Source organism: Brienomyrus brachyistius, chromosome 13, assembly GCF_023856365.1.
Source record: "Brienomyrus brachyistius isolate T26 chromosome 13, BBRACH_0.4, whole genome shotgun sequence".
Taxonomy (NCBI): Eukaryota; Metazoa; Chordata; class Actinopteri; order Osteoglossiformes; family Mormyridae; genus Brienomyrus; species Brienomyrus brachyistius.
Window position 1 is genome coordinate 21,168,501 of NC_064545.1, and position 17,646 is coordinate 21,186,146.

The following is a 17,646-nucleotide window of genomic DNA, read 5'->3' on the forward strand; positions in this document are numbered from 1 at the left end:
CAATCGCCGACGCCTGCGGCACCCTGGGTGTGATGCGTTAGAAGGGTACCGCTTTCAGAAATAAAGTAATTGGCCATTCCATATCCGGAGCGTTTTTTCGGGTACGTGTCCCTGTCTTGAAATTTAACTGGTGACAGAAGATGTCATCTAATCACACATTAATCATCTAGCTTCTGGTTTTTTTTTTCTCCATACAAATAACTTATTCATGGTGTGTTTTACAGGCAGTTATGCCTGGCAAGAATGTTAATTTCTGATGCAATGGACACTTGAGAGACACTCAGCATCTCCGATTAGACTGGAAGCCGAGGACTGAGTGACGCTGGTAGTACTGACTGGTACTGCAGTACTAGAGTAATAATCCGATGAATTTTCCAGATCCGGCACATGGCCCAAGAAAGTTTTCAAAATTTAACCTGTGTATTTATTTTCATTTTCTGTCCATTTTGGGAAGAAATGATAAGTATATTCTGTCCATGAATATTTGAAACAGTCATGACACCCCATCACTGGAACTTTCCAAAGTGCAATTAACTGCATTTTATTAAATGCGGCATTTAATGGAGAACCGGATGGATACTGTTGGATTATTTTCCTTTGGCTGTAATTAATTTCAAAAAGAACATAATATTAATATGCAGAGATGCTGTATCAAACCTCTTCAAAGGCAGACATTTTACTGCAGGGCGGCGCCAACAGCTGTTTAATCGGAAAACCGACACACAGCCTGAAATCTACAACACAAAAAACTGCCATGACATCAAATCCACAAGGTGTTAGAGATTAGCGTCAGGTTGGGAAGAAGCTGGGCAGGAGAACCACCATACTGGCTGAGCTTAGGCAGTCCCCGGTTTAAGAGCGTCTGACTTACAGACAACTCGTACTTAAGAACGGACTGCCATAAAGCATATGGCATTGCAAATTCATGTTAAATACAATAGCTCGTAATAACAAATGCGCACGATATTTGTGGTCCTTGTGAAAACATTCCATGACTTTAGCATTTTGTCAGCTTGAGGTACAGCACAGTATCGTATGTCGTTATCTTTATTGTTACGGTAAAAAACTAATAATTATTATGCCCTGTATTATTATTTTTCCGACTTACAGTACCTACAAAAGAAACAGACTTAGGGACCGGATCTCATTCGTAACCTGCAGACTGCTTGTGCAGCTAATGACCGGCACAGTGAAAAGGTTAGGGTTAGGGTTAGGGTCAGGGTTCCGTGTGAAAAGACAGTGTTCACAGTGATCAGAGATGGACCTAAATTGGAACCGTGTGATTTGAATGTTCTAACAGATCTGGTTATGAAAGAGAAGGGGGGACTGGAGATGGTCAACCTGGCACATTGAGTGAATTCATAGAAAAAGATGCTAAAAAAATGTGATTAACAGATGTATTCAACTAAAACGAATAAAGATTAATCTAGAGAAGACGTATTAAACAGACTGTTAATATCCATAAAATTGCTTTTTTTCCCCCCTACTTGAAATCAACAGTTATCTCGGCTGACTATTTCATGGAGCATGCTGAGGATGATATTTTTTTCACATTCGCTTCTCAGATTTATTCATCTTAATGTGTCCAGTGCAACGGTTAATATTTTTTCAACACTTTCTAAAGTTTGCTCTTAATTAATTATTTTGTTTGACTCAGTTTTTTAAATTTCACGAGCAATTTAGCATATAGTGGATTTTTTTAGCTTAACATTCTTAATGTATGAATGTAAAGTACAATGCAGTGCACCATTCTTTTGGAGACATTAATAGCTCTAATATGTCTTTTGTTACGGTGGTACAGTGGGTAGCACAGACTCCATAGCACCATGAGATGATGGGTTCAAATCCCAACCCCCAGCAATGGGAATGTGTGGAATGTTCTGTCCATGTTTGGCTTTCCACCAGATACCCTGGAATCCTCTCCCAGACCAAGAACATGCAAACTGGTTTTTGCTAAATGTCCCATAGCGCGTGTGAGTTTGTGCTCTGTGAGTGACCTGGCATCCCCTGCCATTTTGGATGTGCACAGGACGCACTGGGCCCTGAATTGGAGAAGCAGTTATGGATGAATGTAATTTTAATGTGAGTGATAGTATAATGTCACACAGCCATCCCACATTCATGTGAAATTCTAGGATTTTTTCATGCATTTAGCTGAGGGTGTTAAAAATGACCTCCCTTAAATGCAAATAAATGAGGCAGAAGTGTTTAGGTTATCAGCCACAAAACATAGCCCGTTACAGCATCATAATAAATTATTCCTAATGATTTTTGTGTTGTTCATTGACTGTGTGTAATAAGAATGTCTTAGTGTCCAATGATGCCTACTGCAAACATGCTTTGATTGGCTGCTTGCCCCCGGCATGGGATGGTGAGGGGGGGGGGGGGGGGGGAGGTAGGGGGACTTGAATTAATTTCAAAGAACTCGACTGTGCAAACTGCACCCCAGGCAGAATCACATAAGCGATTTCAATGTCTACCGAAACAGATCCTGCTCACTGATTCATGGCTAATTCCAGGCCTGTGAACCACCGACAAAAGGGGAACCCCCCCCCCCAGCACTTTTGTTATGAAAGGCTATGACAGTGTGCTTCAGAAATGTGGGGCTTACCTGTGCTCTTCACGTTTATAAAAAAAATGCCTTTTCAGAAGGGCCATTCTTCAGAGATGCCTAATATCTTCATCGGATAAATTTAAACGGATCCTGGACATCTTCCCAGACATGAGTCATGTTCTTCTTTGTTTTCTCTTCACCTTTCCCTTCGTTATTCCTACACAGAAGCAGACTTCCTGAAATAGAATCTACCTTTAAAGCCCAGCACGTATTTCCAAAGATGATAGGATGACGGGTGTCCACTTTCACGCTATTGTGCATGTAAACAATTAATCAAAGCTAAGGGCGTCCACACAAAGGCGAGTTTAGGGTCGACTCACTCTGCGTCTGTGGGAAACCACAACAGATTTCTTTAGCAGCTTGAATCAGCTTATCCTTTATAGATAAAAAAAGTTTTTTCGTTATTATTTATTTTCGAATTTAATCTTGTTTTACGCCTAAACTGTGTGTATTCATGCACTACGAAGAAGGTCTGCAGGTTACTTCCATTTCGTACTGACATGGTGTCAGTATAACAAACGCGATCACTCTCCAGAGACGTAGCTTTTACCATGGAGTACTTAATGTGAGTTAAGATGCTTTGCGGACATTTAATAATAAGGTCTGAGAAAGACGATCGTGACTGATTGCAGCATGTAGGGAAGTACCAGATTGCTGTAGGGCTTAAGCTCACAGGCTGACTGTCAGAATTAATACACTGGCGTTTCTATTTGTTTGTTTGTTATTTTATAGCAAACAATATTGAGTTATATGTGAGGAGTGTAGGGAAATTCTGTATTTATAATCTGTATTTATAGATTCCCAGAAGAAAATAGGCATGAGCTCTTTCTAAAAAGATATTTTATATGTGTGTATGATATATCTGAAATCCATTCTTCTTCTTCATTCCACATATTTCTACCTTAGATTTTCTTTCAGCTAAACACTGGAGTCAGATTTGTGACAAATTAAGATTGACCTCATGCCAGTATGTCTTCTAATTTCACACAGAAACATTATTCCCGTGTATGTATGTGTATTAGATAACATGAAAATATTTAAAAACTCCATATAAAAATCACAGAATTATGTAAAGCATTCTGGCTACAGGCACTGATTGCTATTTAAGGGCAGCTATGCCTGGCTTGGATGACCTGCATCATAATTTATAAATACTCTTTATTCTTGCAAAGACCTACCCAGGGCTGGAAAAAAATTGCTATAAGAATAAACCGAGTGTTAAGTCTGTCCTGGGGCTGTCAGGCCGCATTGAAACACCCCCTTATTGTGCAGCTTCCGAGGTCAGGTGCTCTTCTTGGTCTTAGTAACATGTTCAAAATGTTGCGGTATTTTGTATCTCTACTTCAATTAAGAAGAGAGCTGTAAGTCTTCTGTTTTTAATTTAAGTGGACTTTCTTTGCGATGCAGTAATGAATCCTGTGTTGCTGATCTATATGTATGCATGTCAGGAAGATAATTTGTACGATTATGTAACATCATGCAGCCTTTAAATGAATACTGTGTTACCGATGTATGACTGATGTTGCTGTGTATATATGTGTATGCATGTATGTATGTATGTATGCATGATGCATGCAAGGCAGCAATATAACTACCCTTTATGCAACATCATACAGGGCAAAGGCTGTAAATGTAAGTCTCTTTTGGACACCTGCATAAAAGATATTTCGGCATGTAAATGAAATATTGACAGGATTGACTTCTCTGCCTATTATATACATTCCTCATTAATACTGTCTAGTTTCACCAATTTAAAATAAAACCGCATTTTCCCATTATAGTACTTTTTGCTCTTCAAGATGTGCAGACGCGTTTCAATCTACAGAAGACACAAGAGGTTATATCACTGACTTCTCTGAGGTGCAGAGAAACGGATTTTGTCTTGTAATGTTTACTCAGGCATGGTTTGACTTGATGCTAGGAAAATGGAGAATAATACTCTTCTGATATTTCTCTTTTAAAAATTTGCTCTGTACACTGCAGGTCTTTATTTTTAAAGGCATGAAAGAATGAATAGTCCAATCACTTTTATCTCTGAAGTGCCCATTCTAGTTATATTTACTGGATTGAAATATGAACACATTTCTAAAGCAGTTAATCTGGGTCTTATGACTGCAAATGGAAGGCTAGAGGTTCACTTCTGAGACAAGTTACAGTTTGTGTTCATTGTATGCAGACTGACTGGTGACTTTAAAACCTTACTGGGCGCTGTTTCAAAGCTTTAATGGTTTGCGTATCACAATACTGCACTTTTTTCTGCACGGTTGAGTTTCAAGTAATCTTAGCTTCGACCAAAATGCTAAGAGACAGCAGTGTTCCTTGCATTCTCAATGGTTTTGTAACAGAAAACAAGTTAACTGTGTTGTATCCAGTGTTGACTTCCTCATGCTTGATTTTGTCTAGTTAAAAATGTAATTTCGGACATTTCTCTTATTTTGTTTTACTTCGGTACATTTTAGTGCTCACCATATGTTGTGCTTGGTGTGTTTTATTGAAGGTGATACTTAGGGTGATGTATTTTCACCAAGAGAGGTGAAGGGGTTAAAGTCCACTGTGATCTGCAGGATGGAAGGACATGACCACGCATAAAGTGCAAAGCAGAGGGGGGTCCAAGCAGAGAAATCGCTGGGAGCTGGAGAGGCGCCGTGGCGGTTAGCCTCTCGCTGGATGTTATGAAGATGGATATGATTCGCTTGGTGTTTCTCTTTCATAGATACAACGTTGCATTACGCCCATAAATGTAATACCGGCCGAGCGAGCGGCGGACTCGCCAAAGCGGGAAATCATATTTCCTCATCGCGGTTTACCATTTTAACGGCCTAGTGCATCTCAAATTCATCCATCATAAAACTGTAGACTGAAGAAAGGTATGGAACGTCTCAGCTATGTTTTGGTCCGTCCATCAAAAGAGAAGAACAAAAACAATGCTTGTTTCATAACTCAGTGGAATATATAGCTGTGCCGTTTTTGTACGTCTCCTGGCGACGTTTCGGGAACTGAGAGTCTGGCTGGCCGACTGTTATAGTTACTGCTCTATTCCTACATGATTTCTGTGTTCTCCCCGTGAAAGTCCCCCCAGAACCACGCTATATAAAATCCGCAGCTGTTCACCGTGTCACCGCGTTCTGATGCGGCCTTTACTTCCAGCCTCAGCTGTTTAAGCCTGTCAGGGGAGTTTCGTAAACTGGCTGACCTCTTGTCCCTTGGATCAGGCGAGCCCTGCGACGTGATGCAACCCGTATACGAATGCTAAAGGCTGGTGAGGGTCAGATCTGCTTCAGGCTCATATGTGTACATTGATGTCAGGATGGACAGGTGCTTATCAATCATTCGGATGCCATCAGCAGTAATAGTGATTCATATATTAAATACAGATAAATTATCAAGAGATTTTAGAAAAAGGAAATGGATGTAAAGCATTATTGCTCTTTCTGCTTATATCGATATAAAGGATTTTTAAGCTGCAGTTCAGTTCTATTTACTATTTACTTGTCCTGTATTACAGATTTTATTACTGCAACATTACACCTATTCTATTCTCTACTCATTTTTTCATTCCCCTCTTCTCGTACGCATATTCTCTAACAGTAATATTCTAGGGGAAGATTTTTATGAATTGTATTATTCACAAATGAGGCCTATTTGTAAGCTAGTTTCAAGCCTACCTTCAGTCAGCCATTCCTGTAGCCACGGCCAATGAGACCACGCCCTGTCAGATCACGCCCTTTCAGACCACGCCCTGTCAGACCACGCCCTGTCAGACCTACGCCCTGTCAGATCACGCCCTGTCAGACCACGCCCTTTCAGCCCATGCCCTGTCAGATCACGCCCTTTCAGACCACGCCCTGTCAGACCACGCCCTGTCAGACCAGGCCCTGTCAGACCACGCCCTGTCAGATCACGCCCTGTCAGACCACGCCCTTTCAGCCCATGCCCTGTCAGATCACGCCCTTTCAGACCACGCCCTGTCAGACCACACCCTGTCAGACCACGCCCTTTCAGCCCACGACCTGTCAGACCACGCCCCAGATGAATGCAGTACTAGCCTTAATTAACCTGAGACAGATATACTGTAGGGACATTCACCGAAGGATGTTCAATGTGAGGTATTAAGTCTGCTTCTTACTCAGCTATTGGCTTGCTGACTTCTGTTCGCCTGCCTCTGGTTTCTGAACTCTTGTCTATTTTCTTGACCTTGATTCCTCTGTGTGGTTTTGCCTTGATATTCTCGCTGCCTTAGGTTCATCTTCAGAACATAGCCTGCATTTTGTCTTGGATTTTTGGGTTCGTTTTGGTGCTTGTCGCTCCTCAGGGTGAATCAGTAAAACTGCTTACTGCGGAACTGGACATTGGGATTCATTATAACTAAATTATTTACAAAAGTCAGAAAGACAATGGGCGACAATTTGAAAAAAAAAAGAAAAAATATTGAAACAGCGATAAAATAAATGACATCACTTGAAAGTCTTTATTTTTTATTTTGAGAAAAATTCCATTTTCATTTCACCTATGGACCATGCAAGAGAAAATTTCACCATAGCAGGCACTGCGACTGAGAAGGTGTTGACATTAGGTAGCATAATTACATTTTTATAGAAACTCAACAAATATTGTAATCACTTAGATCATATAAAAAGTGGCATTGACTTCCATTCTGTCACTCTTTATGTACTTAATTCCTTTTTAAATGGACAAATACATAATATATGAACTGCCTGTCAAAATGATAGATTTATATGGGGGCCAGTGCCCATGCAATTAAATCACCGCTGATCATCGATCAACATGTTGATTTGTGACTTCCTTTGGAAAACGTGTTCATTATTGAAACCCTGCTAATCAAATCAATGTTGCCTGAAGTAAACAACTGCAAATGGGCCAAACCAGGTGCGTGTTCATTTATTGAAGTTATTTAACTCAAAGGATTTGTTCTGTGAGTTCTAAAGGCATCTAGAGCATTTAGAAAAAACCGAGGCTCCATACATACAGAATGAGCATGTTACTGAAATGAGGTATATCACAATGTCACATGCACAGTACGGAACATTTTAAATTCTGCTTAAATCTTGATAAAAAAAAATCAATGAATATATCTGAAATGACATCCCTTTCTTAGTATGTTTCAAATAAGGGAAAAAAGCTTAAGAATCAAGAGAATTGTAGCGCAATTCCAGAAAATATATTAGCATTCCTTGTGGTATTCCTTCCAATCAATTAAAATTGAATGAATCATTAAGACTTGCATAGATATATTACCAGTGTTATTTCCTGTACTTCACGGTCATGCTTCCTGTACAAGGAAACTAGATAATATTGATCGAAAATATTGTCTTTTTGTTTTTAGTGGAGTTTTTAAATCGTTTTTGTTTTATTGCAGCTAAAGGTGTTAATTTGTATTCATGTTTATATGTGTTTATTACATCAGTAATTGAATGTTGGATAACTATGGTAAAAACATGTTCTTCATTAGCTAAATTAGTACTGACATTGGCTTAACAAAAAAGATGCATGTAGACCTTGAATGTTTATTTAATTTAATTTGAAGCGTAGGTAGTGTTGTCGTGTTATGTCAGCCAACAATGTATTTTAATTAGCTAATATCCTTGGTTGCTAAACATGTAATGAGATGTAGTTCTTCTTAAAATTAAGGCAAAATAGTACAAGGAACTAATGGCATTAATGTGAACACAAATGCAGAAATGTGATTAATTAAGCAGCTGAAGCTCTTACCATTCTGCTTGCTGCATTATTGAAATATACTTAACCTTATTATAGGTACAATTAATATCTCCCCTATCCCGAGGAAGTTTAAAATATACTTCACATTCTAATGTTTATTTGTTTAGAAATCCGGGCATGTAGAATAAGCAGCATGATCAATAACACGCATTATTTTTCACTTGCGAGAACACATTTTATAATTAGAAACTTCTAGACTTTTTAAAATGACAGCTAATGAACCTTAATAACGAGTCTTATTTCTGAATGAGCCTTTTCGGTGAGAGAGGCCATTCCCGGGAAAGAGTGACCAGGTGGCGGTGAGACACCCAGGATTCGATCATTCAGCCAGAATGAGCAACACCCACCTGGGAATAAGCGGGGGGAGGGGGTGGGGGTGACGGAGGGCCACAGCGACGTCCCGATGCTGCTCAAACCAGAGTCTCACTTGTCTATAAGTACAATGCTTAAATAATTCAGAGATCTGCCTCTAGGGTCTTCAGGTGCAAGGCAGGTGCTGAAACGCAATTAAAACCATCAATACAGAGCAAAGGGGAGGGGGGGGGGGGTGGGGGGGGGCGGGAGGCAGCCATGCAGCTTCCATACTGCTTTGGGCAGGTCCTCGCTTTTAACGGACCTTTACAAAAAGCCCTGTCTGGGAAACCTTAAACTCTCTTCAGATTGGAATGCTGCCCCCGGGGGAATTTTCCCCTGAAACCGACCTAAATTATTGATTGGTCCCTCTTTTTACAGAACAAGAAATATAACACTGGACCTGAATGGGGGCTGCGGATACGTACGTCTCCGATCGGAGGTGTCGTAACGAAACAAACCACAGCGTTTCACACAGGAAGAAAAGGTGCACTTCTGCCCCTATACAAATAAATAAATAAACATATATATATATATATATATATATATATATATAGAGAGAGAGAGAGAGAGAGAGAGAGAGAGACAGAGCTTATACAGAAATAGCACTACTGCCATTTCATTTATATAAAAAAAAATTGTGTGGCATGCAAACTCCCAGCATCCTAGTTCTTTGTACTTGCGTATACCCTTAGAATGATGTTGAATAACGACTTACGAACATTTCGAGTTACGAATGGCCGTCATACGTAAGTAGAGGAGCCTCTGAATATATATATATAATTTAACTGATTATGATCTGATGTCGCTGGTGACTCTCCTGGGCGATATTCACTGCATATTATTTTTCACTCCTATTTAGAATGTGGTTTGAATATGACTCCGTGGAAAATATCACTTCTGAAACTGCGAAAACCGTTGCACTTAAAAACGGAGAGAGTAATTAGATGTGGAAAGGAAAGGGCTGGTCTGGTGTGATTAAGGGACATGGTAAATAATATAGACGTGATCCACAAATTGCTGTGCAGCAAGTTGTGAAATGACGCAGGCGTGAATATGAGCTGCTGATTGGGTGTCATGGGGTGACAGCTGGCTGGAGTCGGGAGGGATCTCCCAAAAATAAGAGCGTTTCTAAAGGAACGTTAACCGAGTTCAGTGCAACTCTTTTCAGGCAAACAAGGTGCAGTTTCGGTGTAACGAAAAGACCACCGCTGCCAGTTTGTCCGAAAGTGACAATGCTTCCTTGCTCATTCAGGCTTCACCAAGAAAAGCAAAGAAAACTAAAAGTCTATAGCTCACGGATTGCTCTTCTCTGGCAAAAAAGTAATTTCACCTTTTTTTATACGTGTGAACTGCCTTACAGACTTGGAGGATGCTTTTCCCTGGCTTAATGTTGGCGTTTGCTGACCTTTATAATAAGACACAAGATTCAGAATGTTTTATTGTAGAATTGGAAGCTAAAGAGAGTTCACATCAATGCTCCATCACCTTGTCTCATGCGTTTGTGTGGTTTGTACATCCACATTACTGCCTTCTGCTGATTCTACCCCATTCCTGTAGCTAACAAATGGGCAGCAGAGGAGACTTATAGAGAACCAAGACTTTCAATTCAGTTTTTGTACGTTTTATTTCTATGGAGCTCGACATAGTTGCCCCAAAGCACTTAATAGAGATTTACCAACAGTAACAGGAAACAGTATCATAGATGGACATAGTGTTTGGTACACATTATTAAAAGTCTGAGTGGGGCAAAGCAAGACGACAACAGAGGATAGGACACAAATGGGAAAAAAATCGATAGTAGTGTCAGACCAGCTGTACCCCCCAGTCCCTTGAGAATGATAACCTTATACCAGTTAGAAGTAAAAGTGCACATGTTTTTGCCGGGACTGAAATTAAGACTGCAATTGCGGCCATCTGTTTGTTGAGCTGTTAGATCAGTGGCCGATGTTCAGTAGCTTGTCTTGTTGCTATGGGGGGAGGTTTGTGACTCAGGAGGTCGGGTCTCTGTGCCTCTGACGGAAAGGTTGTTGATTTGAATCCCGTCATCAGCTAATTAGTCACATCTCTCTTGTGCCCTTCAGCAAGGCCCTTAATCCCCCTGAAAAAAATGCTCTAGGGGTGACAGATAAATAGCTGACCCTGCGCTCAGAACCTAAGCTCCACTCCCACCTGCATATGTGTGTGTGAGTCTCAAAGGAGAGCATGATGGGATACGTGAAAACGTAAGAATTCCAATGAAGCTGCATTCATATTTGTGCACCTGAAAAATAACGCATCCTTTCCTGTGTGTGGTGTAGCTTGGGCTTGGTTCTAGAACTAGGGAGGTCAAGGATTGGAATTTGATTAAATGAATTACAGTTTTTTACGATTGTTTACACACTATAATATAAATAAAAATTATCACACAGTTAGCAACACTCCACACCCAAGGAGCAAAACACTTCTGCAGATTTGCACATTACACAGAATGTCTGCTTTGCGCGTTTTGTAAGACATTATACACGTTGATTTGCAAAACTCTACATTTCCTTGTCAAATAAAAGCCTTGGCTTGCCAATGATCACACTCATGAACAAATTGGATAATCACATCGACCAGGTGCGGAAACACACATGTGCTTAAATTGAAAACACGGCACTCAGGTGCGCAGCAGGTGAGTTTACCTGTCCAATGAAATGGAAGGAGTTAGAAGAAGAAGAGTGAGAATGAGAGGAGGAGCTCAAAGAGGAGAAGAAGGAGGTAGAGGAAGAGACCTAGGTAGAGGAAGAGTTAGAGAGGGACCTGAAGAAGAGATACACCTGAACAAAGAAGAAGAGGACAAACTTTTACTCAAGAAATCCGTGCAACACTTATTGACCATGTTATCAACCATGGACTCACATTGAGGGAAGCTGGACTAAGCAGAAATACAGTAGCAGAAATACAGTAATTCGAATATTTCGTCGAGAAAACAGGTAAACTAACCGAACAGTACATTGAACCTGCAGCTTACTTATCATCACTTTTAGTATCCTTTCCTGTGACATTTGACAGTAGGCTAGATGTATTTTTCGTGTACATAGGATTGAGGGTCGAGGACACCAAGGCGGAAGGGGCCCCATATTTACTCAGGCGCAAGAGGCAGCAATTGTGAACATGGTTTTGGCCAACAACTCTATCCGTAATCCAAGCCAATGTCATCAATGACGACAATATTTTCAATACACCTTTCGCGCTGCCATTACCCAAAATGGGGTCCTCTACCGCCATGCGATTCTGGGACCCTATAACACCGATCTAATACTTGCACTGATCTAACATTTTTATCAATTTGTTTATAGTTTCGGCTGAAATGTTTTATTTTGAAGTCACTTAAACCTTTATAGTTGTCTTTGGGTGCTATTTCCTTTAAGTTCTCTCTCTATGTAGGTAGTGCACTGAGGGTGTCTATGCCCTGTACAGTACTTAGGGGGTCGAGCCGAATCACTTTATTATAATTGTACACAGTTCAAGAAATTAGATGTAATGCATCAAGAATATCAGAAATGAACATTTCTAAATGGCCTTTGTGCATTCTTAGTCAACCCCGAATAATTCAGTTTCAGTTTTAGCATGGGAATCAGTTTCGACTCAATTATACTGTAATGAGAGAAATAATAGCAAATTAGGATCGAGTTGTGTGATTTTCCTCTCCGGCTGCTTACAACATTGATCATGCTCTCTCTGATATTTTCTTTCAGATGTCAGGTGTGGGGAGAGCCAGTAGGCCGTTAAATTGCTAGTTTATTTATAATTATTTATTTGTATCGACCATGCTGGTGCAGCTAGCCCAGTACCAAAGGAGGTTGCTCAATATGTTGTTTCAGGATAAAAATGAAATGGTTTGTGAGAAAGAATGAAATGAACAATGAATATCCCAGTCTCCGTTACAAATGTATTTACAAACAGGTCTTGAGGTTTATTACAGAACAAATGTACATTCATATAAACAGCATAGCTGTGAAGTATTGATCTAACATTTGGCAAGTGTGCATAGTAAGTACTGATGTTTGTTTTATGTTAGTTAGATAAAAGTACGTTTTACTGTAGACACGTATGAATAATGGGATAGACTGTGCATTTGTGTGTGTATGTGCGCGTGTGTGTACATGCGTGTGTATGTGTGTTTCTGTGGGTATGTGTGTGTTTATGCCACTATGTTACGGACTGGCAAACCATGCTATCTGCTCCTTGTCTCTGCTGTTACATAAAAATGAATGGATGGTGGTTAAGCAAAGAGGTTTTCATGGGTTCATCATTCAAATTATTCATAATCATCATTAATGTTGTTTGTTTCATTTCTTTTTTAGTACAGAGTACGTATCCATCCAGTCCATCAGGGTTGTGGGGGGGGGGGGGGGGGGGGGCTGGAGCTTATCCTGGCAGCACTGGGCCTATTTCATTAGCATAAAAGAGAATCCTGGATCTGGCAGAGTGATTTCACACATGAATATTTACATTATTTTCTGCTCTAAATAAAGTGATACGTACCTATATATTCTTTACTCTATGTATTATTATTATAGATATCGCCAGTGTGATACGATGCCCACTATCGGTATCGGGCCAAAAAATACTATAATTGTATATTTGTATATTGGGGGGAAGGTAACAAACGAATCCAATTTTTCATCAGAGATAGCTGGGTCTAGCCTGAAAAACCAAGAGCCTTAACGCCTAACTGAGAATCACGTGATGGCTAGATCTTCAATAATGCATGTAGGCTGTATGGAAATACAATAAGCACTTTACATTTGCGTATTTAATATTTACAGTTTTGGTAATTCTCAAGTTGGCCGTGAACAAGTAAATGGGAATATTTTTGGAGCATGCCGAAAGATCGCAGAAACTCCCAACAGAGGCGAAGCCAAAAACAAAACAGAAAATGATTGGGATCATGTAAAATCATATAATAGGCTATACAAATATTGGTAATAAATGATATTTGTTAGTATAAGTGCATACTATTTCTTAATATGAAATGTTTCGGCTCGGCGTGCGTATTTGTCTCGGAAACCGGCCTCACTGGCCTGTTAGCTGTCTCTCTGACCGCGCAATCCCGGGTTTCTCGCAGTTCTTACGTTTAAACTTTTCAATGCCGGTAATTTTTGTATTTTTATCCAAAACATAGAGTGTAAAGTGGTAACTTTGTACATAGAGGGGCATAATTTGTATATTATTGTAATGGTTTGTATATTATATATACTGAACAGGGCTTGATATGGAATGACAAAAATATTCGATATGCAAAGAGATCATATGATAATTTATATTCTAATAAAGGCAGTCATTTCGCCTTGAGCTTTTCTCCTGTAACTTATAACCCATTCTTACCTCTAAGATCTTTTTCTCTCCGTCATTATCATTCTTTCCATATATTTAGTTAGCAGATGTTTTTACCCACTGCGATGCAGTCAAGAAAGCGGGATGAAATCCATCTGCCGACGAAGAGCCTTAAACCGGTGACCTTCTGAACGCCAGTACGGCATCCGAACCCACACCTCCTCCCATTTACTTCCTTTCTAATGACTGCAGCATCAGTCTATGCTGCGCTTCTGGGTAAATCTCCTTTAACTACTTTATAACGGCTATGGCTGGGAACAGAACAAAATAAAAATAAATGGAACTTCTTTAGTTCAGCGGCATGTGGCCGAATTCACGACCAGAAGGCTTACAGTTCATTTCCCTGCTGCCTGTAACTATGTGGGTGTGACACTCTCATTCCACTCAATTATACTAATCATAGAGCGTGTGTGCAAATGGTCTTACTGCCTCAGTAATATATTCAGCGGGGGGGAAAATGGTGCACTGTAACATTGTAACCCAGTTGTTTCGGGAGAGAGAGCACCCGCAAAGGCGGCAAATTAAATTAATCATTAGCATTTAAGTCTGCCCGAATTTGTCTGTGCGATACTCGCTTCTTATTGCTCGAAAAAGCTCATATACTTGAAGTGCTGAAGCATCAAATAGGGTCAAGTTTACAGGTAAAATAAATGCCCCAGCACTTTGGGCAAAAGTCTTGGACAAAATTCTCCTTCCAGACGCAATTTGCACTAAAATTGTATGTTCCGGAATGATTTTGATTTTGGGAATTATTAGGAGGCGAGCCAACATGCGGAGGTTTTAGTTTTTTTCTTGACTCTTGCACGTGAAGGATGCTTCCGAAGTGCTATCGCCACCTCCTTTGCCGCCTCGAGTTTGCCATTAACGGGAAAGCGATAACCACACTAATTAGATTCAGAGCAGCATTTTGCAGGAAAAGCAATGCTTAATCCCACCCACAGTCATTTTATTTTTTTTTTCAACGCTGCCATCGCGGTGGCTGCATCAAGGCGACGCTTTTAATTAAACTTTTTTTTTCTCGATGGGTCAGAGAGTGATTTAATTCACTTCCGGCACAGTAAATCAAAGTTCTGTGTGTTTTTAAGGTGCTCAGTGTTGCTGGCAGCATCTTTATTGCCGAAAGTAACTGGGTAAATTTGGGTCATTTCACCTGGACACTGCAGCTGTAAGTTTTTACAGTCTGAAAGTCCATTGTTAGCTTTTGTTAGTAATACCTATACGTTTCCCATCCGTTTATAAGACATGCCTATACGTTTCCCATAATGCAATGGCAGTATCTACAGAGTATACACAATAGTATTGGACAGGGCCTGGCAAAGAAAGGCACACAAGATAAAAAATTGTACGTTAGTATTTCTTCCCATGTGATAATATTTCAGAATGAAAACAATAAACAATGTCATTTTAAAGCAAGACGGGTAAAGAAACTTTACGGAAACAAAAGCTGAAGCCATTTGCAGTAGTTAGAACTTTTAATTGTGGCAAACCTAGTTACCAAGTTACATGTACAAAATCGCCTTAAGTAGACACACAGTTAGTTGAGTCTCCTAGAGTTCACCGGTGAAAGTTCAGACCGGAATTCAACTGAAAATCTATGGTGAGACTTGAAAACTGCTATTAAAAAGCGATCTCCAAGCAGAGAGAGAGAGAGTGAACAGATTATCCAACCAGAATGGGCAAAAATCGAACCAGTACACATGAACCCATAAAGACATAGAGCCATAACTAGTTCCAAAAGCACTTGTAGCCAATATTAAGTTCAAGAGTCTGAATACTTATGCAAACTGAATAGGTTTGCAAATGCCTGCCTACTTGTAGTGTTAACAGGACAGCTTAAAGTAGTTCTGAACTTAGTTGTGAATCATACACCACACACAACTGCAGAATGTATGTGTGCATCCTAGTTTGTGGCAATAAACAGTAAGAATAACATACAAAGTCATTAATTACAGGCAGTCCTCAGGTTACAAATTAGACCCTTTCCCTGGGTCTATCTTTAAGTCCAATTTCGGTAAACTGACAAACAATAGTACATTACATAATAATTATACCATAATAATAATAGTAACTACATACAGTGTACAGTACTGTATCGTACCTTGAGCAAATGAACTGCTGAAACCGTGCAATGTTTTCACGAGGGTCATAAAGTAGTGCATGCATTCAATATCCTGAACTATTGTATTTAACTTGGATTTTTGATATAATCGGCTTAATGGCAGTCGGTTCCTAAGTACGAGTTGTCCGTACGTCAGACGTTCTTGTCCTGGGGACCGGGTATATCTAGAAAATTATCCGACCAAATACAGTGGACGCATACCCTAAGTAGTATATTTGAGTCTCGGTCCAGGCTCAAACCACTTTTTGGATGTAGTTGTACTCTAGAGTTGGTGTATAGTTCGCTTCTTCTGTTAGGCAGCGATATTAGCTGTCTCCCAGTGGGGTCCGGACCTCAATTTACTGCCCCAGTAAATGGCACGATGAAGAGCCATGCGTAGTTCATTTAGCATTTGAGCTTCTTTTAAAAGTGGTCATAGTCTCCCTTGGCGTTTCCTTTTGTGGTTTCAATTATGACAATGCGGGCAGCTTTTCATAAAGAAGGTAGCAAAATAAACAGCAGTCAAAGGCAAGCCGCACCACACAGGGGCAGGAATGCGGGGTTAATTGATTTCTCAATTTCAGGCAGCCTTTCCACTTTTAATACATATTGACTGAGCGCTGGGTGTTGAGAGGGGGTGGGCGGCGAGTCGGTAGAGGAAATTGAACGGCTTTTGCATTTCGCCAATTTCGCCACTGGTACCAGGACGTCTCCCATCGAGTTCGCTGCGAGGATCCATCACCGCGAATAGACCTGAAGGCAACTAATGAGTCAGAGGCTGTTAATGTGAAGACAAAGAGGAACCGCATCACGTCTTGTGAAACTAAGGATCCTGCTCCACTGCCCTCCAAGGACTCTTAAATGCGGGGTCCAAACCTAGCAGATAAAACCAGCAGACAGAACACTGCAGTGCTTTCCTATCGCATTCCAGACCATGGTTATTCCCAGAATAAACAGCATTACTCTGAATGCAAATATCCAGACAAACAGACTGTTTGCAGACTACACAATAAAGCAGTAATTGCCTGTATGCTAAAAAGACAGAAACTGTATCATACTTTCTTGCTAATCTCTTTTTCCAAGCTGTTTGAATAGGAAGTCACGACATATGCACCGACATGGCCTGAAATTTCTATAGGATGAGAACATGTGACGTGTTGAAACCTCAGCACCCTGGCTTATGAATGAAATCTGAGCCTATTATAAGAACATGACCATTAGTCCGGCCTGGAGGGTAGTTCAGCATCCTTAGGCAGAAAAAAATGCAGGGAGTGAGAGGTAGCAGATTGTAACTAGTCAGAACGCGCAGGCGGTAGGATCTATTCTTGCCAACTGTGGGTCTTTTCCCATGATTTTCCGCAGATGTGAAGAAGCACAGATGTTGCTAAGATTTCATCACATTGCACTAAGTTCCATGCCATGGAAATAATGTATCGGCATCACCACTGTGCGGTCTTTGTACTGTAAAATGATACAGTAA

General features: G+C 40.3%; 1 protein-coding gene across 8 annotated transcripts in view; it reads left to right on the top strand.

Annotated features, from left to right (window-relative positions):
- large2 (LARGE xylosyl- and glucuronyltransferase 2) overlaps positions 1-17,646 on the top strand; it is a 239,339-nt gene that overhangs the window by 177,695 nt on the left and 43,998 nt on the right. For 3 of the 8 annotated variants that reach the window (XM_048972623.1, XM_048972628.1, XM_048972630.1), the window contains exons 1-2: positions 3,855-3,975; positions 9,086-9,191. The exons of 2 other annotated variants lie outside the window; for them this stretch is intronic. The gene's annotated coding sequence lies outside the window, so the exon portion shown is untranslated. Of the gene's footprint in view, positions 1-3,845; positions 3,976-9,085; positions 9,192-17,646 lie in introns of those variants that run through there. 3 more of the 8 variants (XM_048972626.1, XM_048972625.1, XM_048972624.1) reach the window with 2 other exon arrangements.